Below are 6277 nucleotides of genomic sequence, written 5' to 3'. Positions count from 1 at the left end.
TATACTCACAAAAAAAATTCATAATAAATTTTTTAGGTTAGGTTTAAAAGCAATCACAAAACCCAAAATTAAGGTAACAGGGATAGGTATAATGTGGCTTATGCCTGCCATGATGGTAAAGAGTTCAAGTCACTGATGGTGTTTGGTTATATCCATATTTTTTATAGGAAATAGGATTTATCAGTGAGCATGAATAAGGAAGGGGCAGTGCCGAGGTTTTCATGAGTGCAGTGCCAGCAATTTGTCCAGGAGGCCATGACTAAGGATGTATTTGATACCCCCGTCATCTGGGATGAGCTACTTTTCAACCATCATGTTTTCAAATTAATCTACATTAAACTTACTAAAGCCCCACTTCTCAATGATGTGGTTTTCTGGAGGCCAGAAAGCTTGAACTTGGCCCTATACAAAGCTTCAACCACATGTTTCTGTTCTGCAGCTTGATCAATATGGACCCTAGCCACTGTATTCTAGGGCTTTCTGAAGGCACCCCACATACCTGTCTGTAGCCCCTTGGTTCCAGCACAGGACAAAATCTTGTTGATATGGATGACATGAAAGGGGTGAACCATACTTGGATGTGAAAGCAATATTTGCCACAGCCTTTCACCGTGTACTTTTGGGAACCATTAAAGGAAGTCTCCATGGCTTCAAAAGAGAGTTGTTCATATTCATCTAACACTATATGGCCAAGGTGTAGGAACTCATCTGCTTTTGCCTTCTTCCACCCTGGGACAAAGATGTGGATCTGGGCGTCAGGGACATCTCTGCAGACAGGAGACTTTGGATATGGCTTTTTCTTACAATATTGGTAACACCAGTAAGGCGGTGACCCATAGCAACACTATAACATTCTATGGGGTCCCAAAGGGAGAGAAGAGGTTGTATCCACATTTTTTTTGGTAATGTCTTTGTTTGGGAAGGAATTCTTTTATGCAGAACCACCAGTTATTCGGGCTACAATTTTATTTTTTTTTTAAAAAACCCAAGTTTTAAATATTAAGTCAGGCATTGTTCCTTGGGTATAAATATGAAGAAGCTTCAGGTTAGATACTACAGATATGTTATAGCCCAAGCAGATTCTCAGCTAACATTGAAAAGTATGATGTTGATTTTTCTCTTCCTCTTCCATCCCTTTTCCTTGAAGATAGTGGCATGGCCAGGGGCCAAACATGTGATGAGATCAAGGAAGTAGCAATGTGGTTGGTATATTGTTACATATAAATAGTTGAGCACATAAATACATATGTTTATCATAATAGGAGTCAGTTCTCAATGAAATACAAGGCTATATTAGCTGCCAAGATAGGGAAGAGCTATTTTGGAGAACAGGAAAGCAAGCATGTTGAAAGGTACAAATATCACACAGAGTTCAGTGGCCAGTTGAGCTTTGTATTGGTTTCTTATTACTGCTGTAACAAATTACCAATCACTTGGTGGCTTAAGACAACACAAATGTATTGTCTTCAATGCCAGAAGTCAGAACTCTGAAATGAATCTCACTGGGCTAAAATCAAAGAGTTAGCAAGGCCATATTCCTTCTGGAGGCTTTAGGAGAAAATCTTTTTCCTCACATTTTCCAGCTTCTAGAGGCTGCCTGAATTTTTTGATCATGATCCATACCCTCTCCCCTTCAAAACCAGCAGTATAGCATCAAATCTGTCTTTTTCTCTCTGACCTCTGCTTCCATCGCCACACTTCTTACTCTGCCTCTACCTTGGTTATTACATCACCTTCTGTGAATCTGGTTTGAGACATGGGCATCTTTGTTGGGGAGGATTATTCTTTCTATCACATGCTATGACTCTGAAATGAGAATAGTAAGAAAAAAAAAAAAAGTTCTACTTTTCTATAGCTGCTGGGGGGCCGAGGAAGAAGGAAGCAGAGGACTTGGCTTTACCAGGACTATAATTCTGCCAACGCTGGAGGGAGAAAGGGAAAGAAGGCAATTCTAGTGATGGATCTTAGAATCTTAAGTTGTACAGGAAAGAAAGAGAAGAGCAGGTGGAGGTAGAAGGGAGGGCTTTTATTGAGATAAAGCTAATGGGCTAAAGATCTCATAGGGTCAAAGAATTGCTGAATGGGATGGCTACAACAGGCTAGTAGAGGCGAGGAGTCAAGATTTCAGCAGTGTTCATTCATGATATGGATGAAGTCACGTCATGAATGTGGTGTGAAAGGGTGCCCACAGGAAAGGACAGCTAAATTGGGGAAAAAAAAAGAACATTTACTGGATGCAAGGGCATCACTTCCACTTATTTTAGGAAAGCTGTAAAAAGGGAACTCATAGAATCAAGTAGGTGAAGGTGATATCTGTCAACAAATACAGACCATGGCACCAGAGTGAATTTTTTTTTTTTTTTTTACTTTTCTGATCCTGTAGATTTGGCTCATTAACAGAGCCAATAGCAAAATGGGTATTATTAGAAAATTAAAATCACTCTATACTAAAGCTTTTCATGGACTTCTTTAAATCTGGGTTAGTGTAATGAGCTAAATTGTGTCCCCCAAAATTTATGTTTTAAAGCTGTACTAGTTCTAAATGGGACTATATTTGGAGACTGGACCTTTAAAGAGGTAATAAAGCAAGGCAGATAGACTGGGCTCTAATTCCATCTAACTCTTGTTAGAAGAGAGTTAGAGAAGGAATTTGGACACCCAAAAAGAGAAAGACCAAGGATGCACTTACACAGAGAAAAGACCATGTGAGGACAAAGAGCGTAGGCAAGCATCCATCTACAAGTTGAGGACAGAGGCCTCAGGAAACCGAACATGAAACATCAATCATGGACTACACACACAGGTTCCACAACTGTGAGAAAATTCTTGTTGCTAAGCCATTTGTCTGTGGTATTTTGTTATGGCCACTCCAGCAAACCAAGGTACCTAGTTTGTTTTAGAGATTATGATTTAGAAAGTGTTCCAAATTTTAACACTACTTTAGAAAGTGCTTTCTTTCTGGAAAGTTCTTTTTTTATGATCTCAAGATTCATTCTATCTTCATTTATCTTGGATTCTCTGAATCTTAATGAAGAGGGCACTGAGAAGGATTCATGTGAGTGGAGGAGAGGTAGGCGGGGACCCATTCCCCAGGGGCCACCAGACTTTGTTTCAATACACATGGATGCAGGCTTGGTACATGGAGCCCATTTTGTGAAATGCTCATCAGCAAGAACACACACCAAGTCTTTTCCACAGTCTGTGTCTTGGAAAAGTTTGAGTGCAAACTGGCAGTAATTTAAGAACAACCTTGGAATCCAAGTTCTTTTCTGCCTTCCTCTACCACATGTCTTCCTTGTGGCAACTGATTTTCCATTGGCAGGCAGACAAAGGTTTTGTCATATTTGAGTTAAGGTGTTCATGCTAAAACATCCAGGAAAATAGCAGAAGAGGAGGTTGTACAGGCCTAAGCAGCAAAAAAAAGCAAAACAGGTAAATTAAATGTTCTATAAAAGATGGCTTGACAAGATGACCCACATTAGACTACAAGATATTAAAGAGGCAATTTTGTCTATTTGGAAATATTACAATGGGAACATAATGTTGTGTCACTGTGTAGTTAAACTTCTGCTTCTTAGCTACCATGACATTAATTTGTAGTAACTTTCTACTCTCTCTGATCTTGAAGTACTTATAGAAACTACCAAGCTTTTGGCCACCAAGCATCTTGTGGATTTCATGTACAAAAAATAAAAGTGGAAACTGGCCAGTAAACTCAAGTTGAATGAGAGTTTTGGTGTTGTTTATTTCCCATGTCACCAATCTGACTCATCATTGGTAGCAGAAATCTTTTGTAAGGATCTGCACCTGGTGCACTCAGTTGAAGCAGCCCACCTGCATGGTTCAATGTAACAACCTTAAGGACAACATCTGCAGCATCCATCAGATAGTACACTCCATCTTTATGGTGTCCCATGAGGCGTTCCCACTGTTCCACCAGCTAATGCACCAGATGCAGGGTAAATGCTCTAATTCAGAACATGTCTGGATGCCCATTTGATGCCCAAGAGGCTGTGTATAAATAGTAGTCCTGCCACAAATGTCTACCATTGCCAAAAATACATGGCAAGAGAAGTGCATGTGTTTGAATGCTTACAGCACAAAGGGGTACATGCATTTTTTAAAAAGATTTATTTATTTATAAGAAAGAGAGAGAGAAAGAGAGCACAAACAGGGGGAGGGACAGAAGCAGAGAGAATCCTGGAGCAGACTCCATTCTAAACATGGAGCCCAACCCAGAGCTTGATCCCAGGACCCTGAGATCATGACCAGAGCTGAAATCAAGAGTTAACCTTTTAACTGACTGTGCCACTCAGGTTCCCTGTGTGCATGTATTTTTAAGCAAGTAACAGAGATAAAGGCATAATTATTGCTCTCGTCTCCTTCACATTAGAGTCTCCTGCACCATGAGAAAACAACCAATCTTAAGATATAACATACAATCATAGAAGCCAAGTCCTTCATTTTACAAATGAGGCCCCCAAACTGTTCAATGTCTCATGGAAGCTCATGATTATTTCTTAGTATTTGATCAAACATACCTGCTAGAAGTTTACAGACCCAATGTCCCACATGCTTTCATTCAGTGAGCCTGTGTAAATATACATTTTATCTGTAAAACCTACATTTTAACAAGCTCCCCTGGTAATTCTGCACAGGTGAGACATACTGGGATAATAAAAGCCAAGTTTCAGTCTTGAATTATCTCTTGATCATTCAGTCTTGAATGGTCTCTCCCATGGCATCAAGCTACCTATGGCTTCAATAGCCCAAAGATCTCTTGTTCCATATAGTTTCATGATAACTTTCTTATTTAAATCATAAATCTTTGGAACTTATGTTGAACCATATCTGTTATAGCATGGCTCACAACTAAAAAGTTTGTAATTATTTATTCAGAAAGCAGTAAAGAGATATTAACAATAAATATTTTATTTATAAAAGTAAGAAACCATAGAGATAAAATAGCAAAATAGGTAGCACTTGGAACACTGGACTAACTACATTAAAGCAAATGCATTTTTAAACAGACAAAATTGGAGTTCAAAAATGTTTCCCCTTCTTCCTCTAAAGTCCCAGATTTAACCAGTGTCAGCTGATCAGCATAGGAAGGGACAACATGTCAGGGAGAAGCTACTGGTGTGGGACAATGGAAGGACACCCCCAGGAGGTCAGGAGATGTAGCTATTGACTTCAGCTGACCTACTAGGTAAATCAGGGTTTGATTTATTCTTTTGTTGATCATTGATACCAGGATTCGGTAGACATTTTCTATAAAAGGTCAGATGATAAGTATTTTAGGTTTTGCAGGCACGATCTCTGTCACAGCTATTCAACACTACTATGGTAGTGAGAAAGCAGCCACAGACAATAGTAAATAAATGACACAGCTATGTTTCAATAAAACTATTTGCAAAAACAGGAGCAGTGAAATTGAGCCCTAAGGCTGTAGTTTGTTAACCTGAGGTCTAAACTTAACAATAGGATAGATAAAATGTTTACATCAAACTAAAAGGCATATCATAACAAAATGTAACCATTACACCATAAAGTGAACACACACACACACAAACACACTCTGAGGAAATATTATTCCAGTATTCTACAACCTATCACCCAAGTCAGCAAAAAAGTCTCTCATCTCTTTGATGAACCAAGGAAGTTCTAATATACCTCAAAGCTGTTTCACTTTCATCTTATTTGTCAACATAAATAAAAATATCAACAGATACTTATGCCAGAACCACACTTCTTAAAAATAGATATATCTATTCTGAATCAATGTGTCTCTAGTTTTTTTGTCAGATATAAAAATGTTTAAAACTAGCTGACATCTAATCACTTAGATTTTTTTCTTCATTTTTTTTTCTTTCTTATTTTTAAACATTAGAACTCATAACACTTCCCTCTAGTACTTATTTTGCTAATTTACTGTGCAAATTAGATGCTTTGAGCAAAAAATAACAGAAAAGTTCATTCAACCTATCTTCAAATGTAGGAAGTCTCTTGGTTTGCATAACTGGATGTCTAGAAGACGAGGTTTTAGAGTGGACATTTTCTATGGCTTTGGCTCCCTGTTGTTCTCCCTCTGGTGAATGGGCTTCCTACTGATGCTGGATATGAAATGACTGGAAATGAAATGAGAAGAAGACAGAAAAGTCCCAGATTATGGAAGATGCATTTTTCCCATAATCTGCAGCAAACCTCTCCTTGATGCTTATTGGCACAGACTGAGTCATATGACAATTTCTCAACCAATCCCTGGGGAAGAGAGGTA

At 38.6% G+C, this 6277-nt stretch overlaps 1 pseudogene; it reads right to left on the bottom strand.

The window, feature by feature from the left end:
• Positions 1-219: 219 nt before the first annotated feature.
• On the bottom strand, positions 220-3916 carry LOC101692694 (annotated as a pseudogene).
• Between the last annotated feature and the right edge of the window lie 2361 nt (positions 3917-6277).

Source organism: Mustela putorius, unplaced genomic scaffold, assembly GCF_011764305.1.
Source record: "Mustela putorius furo isolate JIRA1106 unplaced genomic scaffold, ASM1176430v1.1 tig00000275_pilon_pilon_pilon, whole genome shotgun sequence".
Lineage (NCBI taxonomy): Eukaryota > Metazoa > Chordata > Mammalia > Carnivora > Mustelidae > Mustela > Mustela putorius.
Note: the sequence above shows the minus strand (reverse complement) of the source record. Positions and strands in the feature narration are given on the sequence as shown.